Source organism: Oncorhynchus masou, chromosome 31, assembly GCF_036934945.1.
Source record: "Oncorhynchus masou masou isolate Uvic2021 chromosome 31, UVic_Omas_1.1, whole genome shotgun sequence".
NCBI lineage: Eukaryota > Metazoa > Chordata > Actinopteri > Salmoniformes > Salmonidae > Oncorhynchus > Oncorhynchus masou.
In genome coordinates this window covers 64,422,983-64,436,986 of record NC_088242.1, presented here as the reverse complement: position 1 = coordinate 64,436,986, position 14,004 = coordinate 64,422,983, and the positions used below count along the sequence as shown (strand labels likewise).

At 42.5% G+C, this 14,004-nt stretch overlaps 1 protein-coding gene across 1 annotated transcript in view; it reads left to right on the top strand.

Moving 5' to 3' along the window:
* The window catches only part of LOC135524272 (leucine-rich repeat-containing protein 4C-like), a 136,826-nt gene that overhangs the window by 91,072 nt on the left and 31,750 nt on the right, over positions 1–14,004 (top strand). Inside the window, exon 2 of the mRNA XM_064951671.1 lies at positions 7,021–7,093. The gene's annotated coding sequence lies outside the window, so the exon portion shown is untranslated. The remainder of the gene's footprint in view (positions 1–7,020; positions 7,094–14,004) is intronic.

The window sequence follows — 14,004 nt, the reverse complement described above, 5'->3', positions numbered from 1 at the left end:
GGTCAAGATGTGTTGGTATCTGTATTGATGGCGCAAAAGCCATGACAGGGAGACATAGTGGAGGGGTAACGCAAGTGACGCCACTTGAGAACACTGCAGCATCCACCCAGAGGCTCTTGCAGCGTTTTGGACACTCCTGTGAATATGGTTAACTTTGTTAAAGCGAGGATCCTGAACTCTCATGTTTTTTCTGCACTATGTAATGATATGGGCAGCGACCATGTAACGCTTTTACAACATGCAGAAGTCCGCTGGTTATCAAGGGGCAAAGTATTGACATGTTTTTTAAAATTGAAAGACAAGATTAAAGTTTTTTTTACTGATCATCATGTTCACTTGTCTGACCGCTTGTATGATGATGACGTTTCTCACATGACTGGCCTATCTGGGTGATGTTTTTTCTCGCCTGAATGATCTGAACCTAGGATTACAGGACTCTCCTCAACTATATTCAATGTCCTGGACAAAACTGAGTCTATGATTAAGAAGTTGGAGCTCTTCTCTGTCTGCATTAACAAGGACAACACACATCTTTCCATGATTGTATGATTTTTGTGTGAAAATTAACTCAAGCTTACGGACAATGCCAAATATGATATAGTGAAGCACCTGAGTGAGATGGATGCACAATTACGCATGTACTTTCCCGAAATGGATGACACAAACAACTGGATTCGTTATCCCTTTCATGCCCTGCCTCCAGTCCACTTACCGATATCTGAACAAGAGAGCCTCATGGAAATTGCAACAAGCGGTTCTGTGAAAAATGAATTTAAATCAGAAGCCACTGCCAGATTTCTGGAATGGGCTGCGTTCAGAGATCCTGACTTGGCAAATTGCGCTGTTAAGACACTGATGCCATTTGCAACCATGTACCCACGTGAGAGTGGCTTCTCGGCCCTCACTAGCATGAATACTAAATACAGGCACAGACTGTGTGTGGAAATTATTTAAACTGAGACTCCCTCCAATACAACCCAACATTGCAGAGTTATGTGCATCCTTTCAAGCATACCCTTCTCATTAACCTGTGGTGAGTTATTCACAATTTTCAACGAACAAAGGTTTTATATATAAGATGGCTAAACAAAAAGCAAAATGATTGATTATTATTGTGCCCTGGTCCAAAAAGAGCTCTTTGTTACTTTCCACAAGTCGGGTTGTGACAAAAACTCACACTCATTCTTATGTTTAATAAATGTATTGTAAAGAGTGTGTGTGGCAGGCTTACAATGATGACAAAAAAACAATATTTGAGAGTGCACTGACCCTGGTGCTAGAGCTGGAGGTTGAATGTTTGAAGGGGTATGGGACTATAAAAAGTTTGGGAACCACTGTTCCAGAGGATCAAATACTCCCTTATTTACACTCACCTCTTAGCACTAATGGATAGAGGGATGGATAGATAGAGGGCTTTATCTGGAGGGTTTATAATTAATTTGGGGGGTCTATAATATATTAATTGGGCAAATCCTCTTTCCTCTCCTCTCTCTGTGTGTGGTTGGTTGTGACTGTCCCTTGTCTCTGGGGTATGTGGAGTAGCCCACCCTCAACTGAGTAGAAAGCCTGCTTTTTGGTCCAGCTGGACAGTCACTATCCCAGTTAAGCAGTTTTGTAAAGCTTTTTTCCTCAAAAGCATGAAACCTGCCTCAGCAGAGAGGAGAGGGAGAGGAGGAGGGAGGGGGCAGGAGAACCAGGAATGTAGAGAGCAATGATGGGAGAAGGAAGTGGTTTGGAGAGGTACGCTACATGAGCAAAAGTATGTGGACACCTGCTCCTCAAATATCTCATTCTAAAATCTTAGGCATTAATATATAGTTGGTCCCTACTTTGCTGCTCTAACAGCCCCCACTAATCTGGGAAGGCTTTCCACTAGATGTTGGGACATTTCTGCAGGGACCTGATTCCATTCAGCCACAAGAGCATTAGTGAGGTCGAGAACTGATGTTAGGACTGATACGCAGTAGGCATTCCAATTCATCCCAAAGGTGTCCGATGGGGTTGAGGTTAGGGCTCTGTGCAGGCCAGGCAAGTTCTTCCACACCAATCTCGTCAAAACCATTTCTCTATGGACCTCGCTTTGTGCACTGATGCTGAAACAGGAAATTGCCTTCCCCAAATTGTTGCCACAAAGTTGGAAGCATAGAATCGTCTAGAATGTCATTGTATGCTGTACTTTTGAGATTTCCCTTCACTGGAAGTAACGGGCCTAGCCCGAACCATGACAAACATTCCCAGACCATTTCTCATTCTCCACCCAACTTTACAGTTGGCACTATGCATTGGGGCAGGTAGCGTTCTCCTGCCAGATGGTGAAGCGTGATTCATCACTCCAGAGAACGCATTTCCACTGCTCCAGAGTCCAATGGTGGCAAGCTTTACACGACTCCAGCCAACGCTTGGCATTGCACATGGTGATCTTAGGCTTTTGTGTGGCAGCTCTAAGGTCTAAGGAAACTAAGGTCCCAATGCACAGTTATTGTGCTGACGCTGCTTCCAGAGGCAGTTTGGAACTCGGTAGTGAGTGTTGCAACCGAGGAAAGATGATTGTTACGTGCTTCAGCACTCTGCGGTGCCGTTCTGTGAGCTTGTGTGGCCTACCACTTCATTGATGCTCCTAGACGTTTCCACTTCACAATAACAGCACTTATAGTTTACCGGGGCAGCTCTAGCTGGTCAGAAATTTGACGAACTAACTTGTTGGAAAGGTTGCATCCTATGACGGTGCCACGTTGAAAGTCACTGAGCTCTTCAGTATGGCCATTCTACTTCCAATGTTTGTCTTTGGAGATTGCATGGCTGTGTCCTCGATTTTATACACCTATCAGCAATGGGCATGGCTGAAATAGCCAAATCCACTAATTTGAAGGGGTGTCCACATACGTCTGTAGTGTATTAATTTGTTTTGTCAGGTGGGTGGATAAGATTCTTATATTGTTCACTTGTTTAACACTATATGAGCCGAGTTAATAATTTTGACTCAATATGAATAAAAAATTCAAATATCTTTGCCATTTTTTTAAAGTCCTGCGCCACTCAGTCCTTGACTTTTCCTAAATAAGTCTATTTAACACACGTATGTTGTAAGAATTTTGATGTCAGAAACATAATTTCTGTTATATGCCCTTTTTCCCCAGATGGCCAAAAAGTTACTTTTTCAAATCCTCCTACAGAGTACGGAACAAACATACTGTATAAAAGCAACATGCAACAATTTCAAGAATTTTACTGAGTTACAGTTCATATTAGGAAATCAGTCAATTTAAATTAATTAATTAGGCCATAATCTATGGATTTCACATGACTGGGCAGGGGCACAGCTATGGGTGGGCCTGGGAGGTATAGGCCCATCCACTTGGGAGGCAGGCCCATCCACTTGGGAGCCAGGCAGGCCCATCCACTTGGGAGTCAGGCCCAGCCAATCAGAAGGAATTTTTCCATACAAAAGGGTTTTATTATACACGGAAATAAATACTCCACAGTTTCATCAGCTGACAAGGTGGCTGGTCTCAGAATTTCCCGCAGGTGAAGAAGCCAGACGTGGAGGTCCTGGGTTGACGTGGTTACACATGGTCTGCAGTTGTGAGGCCGGTTGGACGTACTGCCAAATTCTCTAAAACAAACTTGTTGAGAAATTAACTTTTAAATTATCTGGCAACAGCTCTGGTGGACATTTCTGCAGTCAGCATTCCAATTGCACACTCCCTCAAAACTTGAGAAATCCGTTGCATTGTGTTGTGTGACAAAACTTCACATTTTAGAGTGTCCTGTTATTGTCCCCAGCAAAAGGTGCACCTGTGTAATGATCATGCTGTTCAATCAGATTCTTGATATAGAACACCTTTCAGATGGATGGATTACTGGATTTTGGCAAAGGAGAAATCCTCACTTAAAGGAACGTAAACAAATATGTGCACAACATTTTAGAGAAGGAATATTTTGTGCATATGGGCAATTTCTGGGATCTTTAATATCAGCTCATGAAACATGGGACCAGCACATTACATATATAATTTTGTTCAGTATAGTATCAGAAAGATCAGATTGGGAGGTTCCAAAACCCTTATCATTTCTAAGTAATTCAAAATTGAAGAGATTAACTCTATTTCAGAAGATTACTTTTTCCAAGGATGAGTGCTTGACTTGGGCTGAAAAAGGTGCCGGAACTCATTTTGGGTTCCAGTACTGTTTACATTTAGGTGCAGCAGTTCCACAATACTTGAGACAATATTCTATAAGTGGGGAACGAGCTAAAGCAGTAGAACATTTGAGGTGACGCTACTCAGCTCCGGTGAGCTCCTGTCGAAGTCATGCACAGCCAATAACCACTGTTCCATGCTCCACACGTGAGAATGTGACAACAGATAGCCTACAATGACAAACTAATGAAAATGCTACTGTGATCTTAGATTATTATTATTTTTTCTCATATTCTGATGTTACCCAAGACCTTCATAAACCCAACCAAAGGATAGTTATTCTTATAAAAAATGTAAAATATATAGAGTGGGGAGAACAAGTATTTGATACACTGCCGATTTAGCAGGTTTTCCTGTAATTTTTATCAAAGGTACACTTCAACTGTGAGAGACGGAATCTAAAACAAAAATCCAGAAAATCACATTGATGATTTTTAAGTAATTCATTTGCATTTTAATTGCATGACATAAGTATTTGATACATCAGAAAAGCAGAACTTAATATTTGGTACAGAAACCTTTGTTTGCAATTACAGAGATCATATGTTTCCTGTAGTTCTTGACCAGGTTTGCACACACTACAACATCGATTTTGGCCCACTCCTCCATACAGACCTTCTCCAGATCCTTCAGGTTTTGGGGCTGTCGCTGGGCAATACGGACTTTCAGCTCCCTCCAAAGATTTTCAATTGGGTTCAGGTCTGGAGACTGGCTAGGCCACTCCAGGACCTTGAGATGCTTCTTACGGAGCCACTCCTTAGTTGCCCTGGCTGTGTGTTTTGGGTCGTTGTCATGCTGGAAGACCCAGCCACGACCCATCTTCAATGGTCTTACTGAGGGAAGGAGGTTGTTGGCCAAGATCTCACAATACATGGCCCCATCCATCTTCCCCTCAATAGGGTGCAGTCGTCCTGTCCCCTTTTCAGAAAAGCATCCCCAAAGAATGATGTTTCCACCTCCATGCTTCATGGTTGGGATGAAGTTCTTGGGGTTGTACTCATCCTTCTTCTTCCTCCAATTTTTGTCTCATCAGACCACATGACCTTCTCCCATTCCTCCTCTGGATCATCCAGATGGTCATTGGCAAACTTCAGACGGGCCTGGACATGCGCTGGCTTGAGCAGGGGGACCTTGCATGCTCTGCAGGATTTTAATCCATGACGGCTTAGTGTGTTACTAATGGTTTTCTTTGAGACTGTGGTCCCAGCTCTCTTCAGGTCATTGACCAGGTCCTGCCATGTAGTTCTGTGCTGATCCCTCACCTTCCTTATGATCATTGATGCCCCACGGGGTGAGATGTTGCATGGAGCCCCAGACCGAGGGTGATTGACCGTCATCTTGAACTTCTTCCATTTTCGAATAACTGCACCAACAGTTGCTGCCTTCTCACCAAGCTGCTTGCCTATTGTCCTGTAGCCCATCCCAGCCTTGTGCAGGTCTACAATTTTATCCCTGATGTCCTTACACAGCTCTCTGGTCTTGGCCATTGTGGAGAGGTTGGAGTCTGATTGAGTGTGTGGACAGGTGTCTTTTATACAGGTGACGAGTTCAAACAGGTGCAGTTAATACAGGTAATAAGTGGAGAACAGGAGGGCTTCTTAAAGAAAAACTTACAGGTCTGTGAGAGCCGGAATTCTTACTGGTTGGTAGGTGATCAAATACTTATGTCATGCAATTACAATGCAAATTAATTACTTAAAAATCATACAATGTGATTTTCTGGATTTTTGTTTTAGATTCCGTCTCTCACAGTTGAAGTGTACCTATGATAAAAATTACAGACCTTTACATGCTTTGTAGGTAAGAAAACCGCCCCTTTTCTGCCCAATTTCATGATTACAATGTGGCTGCAACTCCCCAACGGGCTCGGGAGAGGCGAAGGTTGAGTCATGCGTCCTCCGAAACATGACCTGACAAACCGCGCTTCTAAACACCCAATCAAACCCCAGGCTGGAGTGACGCTGCAACACTGTGATGCAGTGCCTTTGACCAATGTGCCACTTGCTAGGTGAGGCCTGGCTTTTCTAGTGTTAAAGAGGTTCTCCGGTAGTTTTGTGCACTTTTTTGCCAGTTGTACTGAAAGTAGCGCTGACGAGCCAAGTGTTCTCCAAAAATTGCGTGCCACATCACACTTTTGCAGATATGTGCACCACTTCATTGCTCTTTCTCTCGTTCTGCTGTTTGTGCATCTTGCTAGCTGTCACTCAAATGGCGAGGGTATGAAGCTCATTGGCTAGAACTCAAATTGCTAGGGGGCTGGCCCAAGAGAGGGAAAATGTAAGGAAAAATGACGCGGCATAGAATCCAGAAAAAAAGTTGCTTTCAAACCAATGATTTTGTGGCTAGGTAAGACTAATTCTGCTCACAGATTATGCATGTACTGTATTAACTACACATTGACACACCCAGCCCAAAAGCAGGTGGTTAAAAAATACTTACTTGACCCCAAAGTTCAGGAGCATGATTTTGATGAAAACCGATTCAGTCTGCCAACATCATCTGCAGCCATAGTTGATATAGGCCTAGCCTCTATTCTGTGTCGGTCTATAGCTGGAGTGGGGTGTACTAATATGATTCATTGCGATTCCATGCCTATCTGGTAGAACATTTTCATTTGCTAAGCCCTCGCTTTGGCGGGACTACACTCGCCCCGCTTCAACAAAGACCTTGGCACCCTCTCCTCGATATCAATGCCCTCCGCTAACCGCCATTGCCAAGTGAGGAAACAACGAAACTGAGTGTCATCCAAGCAGCTTGTCATTGTAAACACATTTTTTTAAGTATTCATATTGAGTAATTTTTTCCTCTCTTCTCTATTCAGGGTGAGCCAGCAGCCGAAAACGAGCAAACTTGAGGATGGGGAGAAACCAGAGGGATTGCGAATGAGTTGGCAGGTGAGAGCAAAATGAGAGAAAGATACAACCAGGGCTACAGGCTGATGCTTGATCATCCTGATCCTCAGGGCCTGATTCTGCTCTATCTGATGAAGATGGGAGTTTGAGTTACAGTGATATTCCTTCATTGCCATAGCATGTTCAATGGTAAGGCTTAGAAACTAGGACTGGGTTTTGCGATGGTCTTTGCCAAGTACACTCGTAAAAAAACGTGCTATCTGAACCAACAAATGATCTGGGTTATTTGGCTGTCCCCATATGAGACCCATTTGAAGAATCCCTTTTGGCTTCATGTAGAACTCTTTTGGTTCTAGGTAGTACTCTTTTGGGTTCCATATATAACCCTTTCCACACAGGGTTACATGGAACCTAAAAGTGTTCTACCTGGAACCAAAGAGGGTTCTCTTATGGGGATAGCTGCATAAATCTTGGAACCATTTTTCTAGGAGTGTAGTGGCATCCTATCACAATGAAATTGATATCTTAGTTCCCAAAATCTTCCTAGCAAAGCATACAGTAACACCAAAGGTCCTCTAGTTAGTTACTCATTGTGGAAGTATGATTCTGAAACAACTCTTGCAACAGACAAAACTTGTATCATGTTCAAGTATTCTACTTTTGTTTACTATGCAAGTTAATGTTGTCTATAGTTAGCCCCTTGATGGGTAACACTCCTTAGCTCTTTGATAGCAATACATTTCTCCTCATTGTCTGTGTTGTCCCCTCTGTAATGGTGCTGCTGTGTTTTACAGATGAATAATAGCTAGCAAGAGTTCTAGACTCACCCCAGCTCTGCAGTTCCCTGGGACACAACTCAGGTCAGCTGATTAAAAAGATAACGAATTGGTTTAATAGATGTTTGTTTTCCTCTGCAATATGTGTCCTTTTCCTCCAGACCCCGTGAGGGAGTGATTTTTATAAATGACAGATTGTGACATTGAATGGAGAATGCTCCCATCCCAACAAACTGGGCAAAAACGGGTTTATCAACGTTGTTTACATGTCATATAAACAACAACATGATATGGGATGATATTGAATCAGCATGGAACACTGAACACTAAAAAAGTAATCAATGTAAGATCTTTTTTTTAACCCAACTATTTACCTAAATAAAATCACAAGGTATACTTTCTTTGTTGGTTTCACATTGAATTCACGTTAGTTGACAACAACCAAATGTAAATCAAAACTAGACATTGAATTGACATCTGTGCTTGGTGTGAAGTTGTCTTAGCCTTCTTGATGTGGTGTTGACTCAAACAAATTGATTAAGCTCACTTTCTTAAACGTTACAAGTAAGACTTAGTACACATACTCTGAGAGGCTCATCTTAGCTTCTATGGCACCACCCTCAGACAATTGTACATCAGATCCTGATGGATTGAAGGTAATTAGCATGTTATTTGAATTGTTTGTCTGGATTGATTGATCAGCTATGAAACTAGCAGACAGAATAGTAACATGTCTTGCATCATTTCTGATCACCCATGTTTTTGTTCATTTTTGTGTAGTTGAAGTTTGTGTTTTAGTGTGAGTGTGTGTGTGCATGGTTCAGTATATGTGTGTCTGTGTGCTCCTCTTGTGTGTTACTGATTGGCTAAATCCAGAACCACCATGAGCTCAGCTGTAGCGCAATAACAAACATCAGTGTCATTGCTTTAATGTCCCCCAGCGCGTTTGAAAGGTAAACCTGGCAGAACACAAACAATAGCACCGGTGCATACTGAACGGGGCACAGGGCATGAGAGAGCTCATTTTGTTGTTATTAACTTAATAAGGGCACTCTATTGTGGGAATGACACTCCTCCATCCCCACAATGCCACAGGCTTGGTGTCTGGATTTCTCAGTTAACTGTAATGCGTCTCTGGATCTCTTTTTGTCATCGTCCACTCCTCTGAAGGTGTATTGTAGCTCATTCAGCATGTCATTAAGCTCACTAACGGACACTTCAAGATGAAAACAACCATGAAAAAATGCCTCTGGTTTATATTCTGAAACAAAAATGCATGTAGTTGTTTCTGTACCATGCTAATCCACACACACACACACACACACACACACACACACACACACACACACACACACACACACACACACACACACACACACACACACACACACACACACACACACACACACACACACACACACACACACACACACAAGGATGCACACAGGACACACTCTTGGGGCTTCTGTCCTTGCCTATGTGATAGAGCTTTTGATATTGATTGTGAAATTAACTGTATAGGGTGATTGATTTATACCGATACATATAATCTGGGGTATTGTGTGTGAACTGTCCCACACACAATACCCCATAAAGTCAAAGTGTAATTATATTTAAAAATGAAAAGCTGAAATGTCTTGAGTCGATAAGTATTCAACCCCTTATTTATGACAAGCCTAAATAGGTTCAGAAGTAAAGCATTGCTTAACAAGTCACATAATAAGTTGCATGGACTCACTCTGTGTGGAATGATAGTGTTTAACATGATTTTTGAATGAATATCTCATCTCTGTACCCCACACATATCTGTAAGGTCCCTCAGTCGAGGAGAGAATTTCAAACACAGATTCAACCACAAAGGCCAGGGGAGTTTTCCAATGCCTTGCAAACAAGAGCACCTATTGGTGATGGGTGAAAATAAAAAAAGCTGATATTGAATATATTTTGTGCATGGTGAAGTTATTAATTACAGGAAGCTACTCTAACAAGGAAGCGTATAAGAAATCCTGCTATGCCCTCCGATGAACCATCAAACAGGCAAAGCATCAATACAGGACGAAGATCAACCTCTCCCTGTCTGAATCTGTAATACCAACATGTTGCAAGAAGACCCCCATAGTCCCAATGCCCAAGAACACTAAGTTAACCTGCCTAAATGACTACCGACCCGTAGCACTCACATCTGTAGCCATGAAGTACTTTGAAAGGCTGGTCATGGCTCACATCAACACCATTATCCCAGAAACCCTAGACCCACTCCAATTTGATCCACAGATGATGCAATCTCTATTGCATTCCACACTGCCCTTTCCCACCTGGACAATAGCAACACCTATGTGAGTATGCTATTCATTGACTACAGATCAGTGTTCAAAACCATAGTGCCCTCAAAGCTCATCACTCAGCTATGGATCCTGGGACTAAACACCTCCCTGTGCAACTGGCTGCCCCCAGGTGGTAAGGGTAGGTAACAACACATCTGCCATGCTGATCCTCAACAAGGGAGCCCCTCAGCTGTGCGTGCACAGTCCCCTCCTGCACTCCTTGTTCACTCATGAATGCACGACCAGGCACGACTCCAATACCATCATTAAGAATGCCGATGACACAACAGAGGTAGGTCTGATCACCGATGATGATGATACCGCCTATAGGGAGGAGGTCAGAGACCTGGACGTGTGGTGCAGGATAACAACATCTCCCTCAACGTGATCAAGACAAAGGAGATGATTCTTGATTACAGGACAAAGAGGACCGAGCACGCCCCCATTCTAGTGGCGAAGGTTGAGAGCTTGGTGTCCACATCACCAACAAACTAACATGGTCCAGGCACACGAAGACGGTCGTGAAGAGGGCACAACAAAACCTGTTCCCCCTCAGGAAACTGAAAAGATTTGGCATGGGTACTCATATCCTCCAAAGGTTCTACACCTGCACTATCGATAGCATCATGACTGGTTGCCTCACTGCCTGGTATGGCAACTGCTCGGCCTCTGACCACAAGGCACTTCAGAGGATAGTGCGTCCAGCCCAGTAGCTCACTGGGGCCAAGCTTCCTGCCATCCAGGACCTCTATACCAGGCGGTGTCAGAGGAAGGCCCTAAAAATTGTCAAAATCTCCAGCGACCACAGACTGTTCTCTATGCTACCGCATGGCAAGCCATACCGGAGCGCCAAGTCTAATTCCAAACAGCTTCTACCCCCAAGCCATAAGACTCCTGAAGATCAAGTCAAATGGCTACCAAGACTATTTGCAGTTCCCCCCCACCACCCCCTCTTTAAACCACTGCTACTCTCTGTTGTAATCTATCCATATTCGTTTTAATAACTCTACCTACATGTACATACCACCTCAACTATCCGGTGCCCCTGCACACTGACTCTGTTTCGGGAACCCCCCTCTATATTGTCTCGCTATTGTTATTTTACTGTTATTGTTTACATCTATTGTTATTTTACTTTAATTATAAACACTGCCAATAGTGTTTCTACAAAGTATTGAGTCAGGGGTGTGAATAGTTATTTAAAGGAGATATTTCTGTATTTATGTATTGTCTTAAACTTTTTTCCACTTTGTCATTATGGGGTATTGTGTGTAGATGTGTGAAAAAACAATATAATTCATGTTGACTTCACATTTTCCTGAGTCAAGGGGTATGAATACTTTCTGAAGGCACTGTATGTACGGTAATGTAATCTCAACTACATTCCATGTGATCTGGCTTTGCTATTAGATGAAGTAGAGTAATAACACATTAAGTTGTTGTATAAATACAAAATATCTGACATTGTATTCCCATTTGAACTTTTTGTGCTTTTAAATTATTTAAAGTGGAGTGATAACACATTGGGAATTCAACAAACTTCTGGATGTCTTTTGGAGTGGGTAGATAAAGGTTGAAATCTCATTGATCAATGTCTCAACCAAAAATGACCGACATTTCCAAGTTGAAATGACATGGTGTTCCCAGCGGGATGAAAGGACATCAGACTACAACAACAGAAATTGGGCGGGAAATGAGAGAGATATACACAATAGCAATTACAAAGAAAATGTGTGCAAGTGAAAGAAAGGGCAATATTGACATAAAGTTTATGTGTGTGTGTAATGTCGGTTTGAATCAGCCTGTGTGTGAGCAGAATGTGAACTTATCTTGACACAACTCTTTTTGCCTTCTGTCTGTGTGTGTGTCGGTGTGTCAGTGTATCTGTATATTTGTATATTTCATGAGTGTATGCGTGCATGTGTGCATGCATGTGCATGTCGCTGTAGCCCTGCATGTGTTGCAGGGCCAGCTGTCCAAAATGAGTTCTCGGTCCACACTCGTGTATGAAGAGACCAATAGGAATTACTGCGCCTCATTTCTCAGGAAAATGTGTAGCTTGGGGGAATCAACCGAGTGCTCCGGCTCTGTGGTTGGCTCAGCGCTGTAGACATTGCCCATGGATATGATCCTGGCTCATCTGTTTAGTGTTTAGTGAATCAATTTGAAATTCAGGCATGTAAAGACAACACAATGTGGAAAAAGTAAAGGGGTGTGAACATTTTCTGAAGGCACTGTATTTTAATCCCATTTTGTAATGGATCAAAATGGGAAAAAAATCCAAAGGGAATGAATACCTACAGTGCATCTCGAAAGTATTCAGGGCCCTTGACTTTTTCCACATTTTGTTACATTAGACTTATTCTAAAATTCATTAAATAAATCTACACAAACTCAATATACACAGAATACCTCATAATGACAAATCAAAAACAAAAACTCAAATCACATTTATCCCAAGTATTCAGACCCTTTACTCAGTACTTTGTTAATTACGCACATTTGACAGTGATTACAGCCTCAAGTCTTCTTGGGTATGACATTACAAGCTTGGCACACGTGTATTTTGGGAAGTTTCTCTCATTCTTCTCCGCAGATCCTCTCAAGCTCTGTCAAGTTGGGTGGGGAGTGTCGCTGCATCGCTAATTTCAGGTCTCTCCATAGATGTTCAATCGGGTTAAAGTCTGGGCTTTGGCTGGGACAAGCAAGGATATTCAGAAACTTGTTCCATAGCCACTCCTGTGAAGCATGGGGGTGTCAGCATCATGTTGTGGGGGTGCTTTGCTGCAGGTAGGACTGGTGCACTTCACAAAATACATGACATCATGAGGATGGAAAATTATGTGGATATATTGAAGCAACATCTCAAGACATCAGTCAGGAAGTTAAAGCTTGGTCGCAAATGGGTCTTCCAAATGGACAATGACACCAAGCATAAAGTTGTGGCGAAATGGCTTAATGACAACAAAGTCAAGGTATTGGATTGGCCATCACAAAGCCTTGACCTCAATCCCATAGAAAATTTGTGGGCAGAACTGAAAACATATGTGCAAGAAAGGAGGCCTACAAACCTGACTCAGTTACAGCAGCTCTGTCAGGAGGAATGGGCCAAAATTCACCCAACTTATTGTGGGAAGCTTGTGGAAGGAAAACAACCGCTAAAAATAGAGATCACCAAAAAAATGTATATTGGACACCATTAAAACATTTGCTTGGAGAAAAGCACCAGGAATGGACAGCTTTCCCATCCATAGAATTCTATTTAACATTTTGGGACTAAGTAGCACCCTCATTTAACATTTTGGGACAAAGTAGCACCCTTATTTACACAAATGACAACACACTTCACTCAATTCAGTACTTCCTAGTTCCATGTATCAAACAGTTTTTTCAATTATATTAAAATCAGGAAAATCTCGAGAATTCAATTAATATTACAGTTTAATAAATTGTGAAAATAAAATAATAACAAAGCTCATAAGCAATAGAATGGCAAAAGTCTTACCAGACTTGATACTGCATAGTGTATTTTCTTTTTTAATCTAACTCTCCTGTCAAATTTACAGCAGCAAAATCTAAATTGCGCCTAAACTGGAAGAATAGATTGTGGCCTTTCTCTTGCATTTCAAAGAGGATGGAATAGGGCCTCCTGAGTGACGCAGTGGTCGAAGGCACTGGATCACAGTGCAAATTGTGCCACTAGAGTTCCTGGTTCGAGTCCAGGGTCTGTTGCAGCAGCCCGCGACCAGGAGACCTATGGGGTGGCGCACAATTGGCCCAGCATCATTAGGGGAGGGTTGGGCCGGCCGGGCTGTCCATGTCCCATCGCGCTCTAGTGACTTCTGTAGCGGGC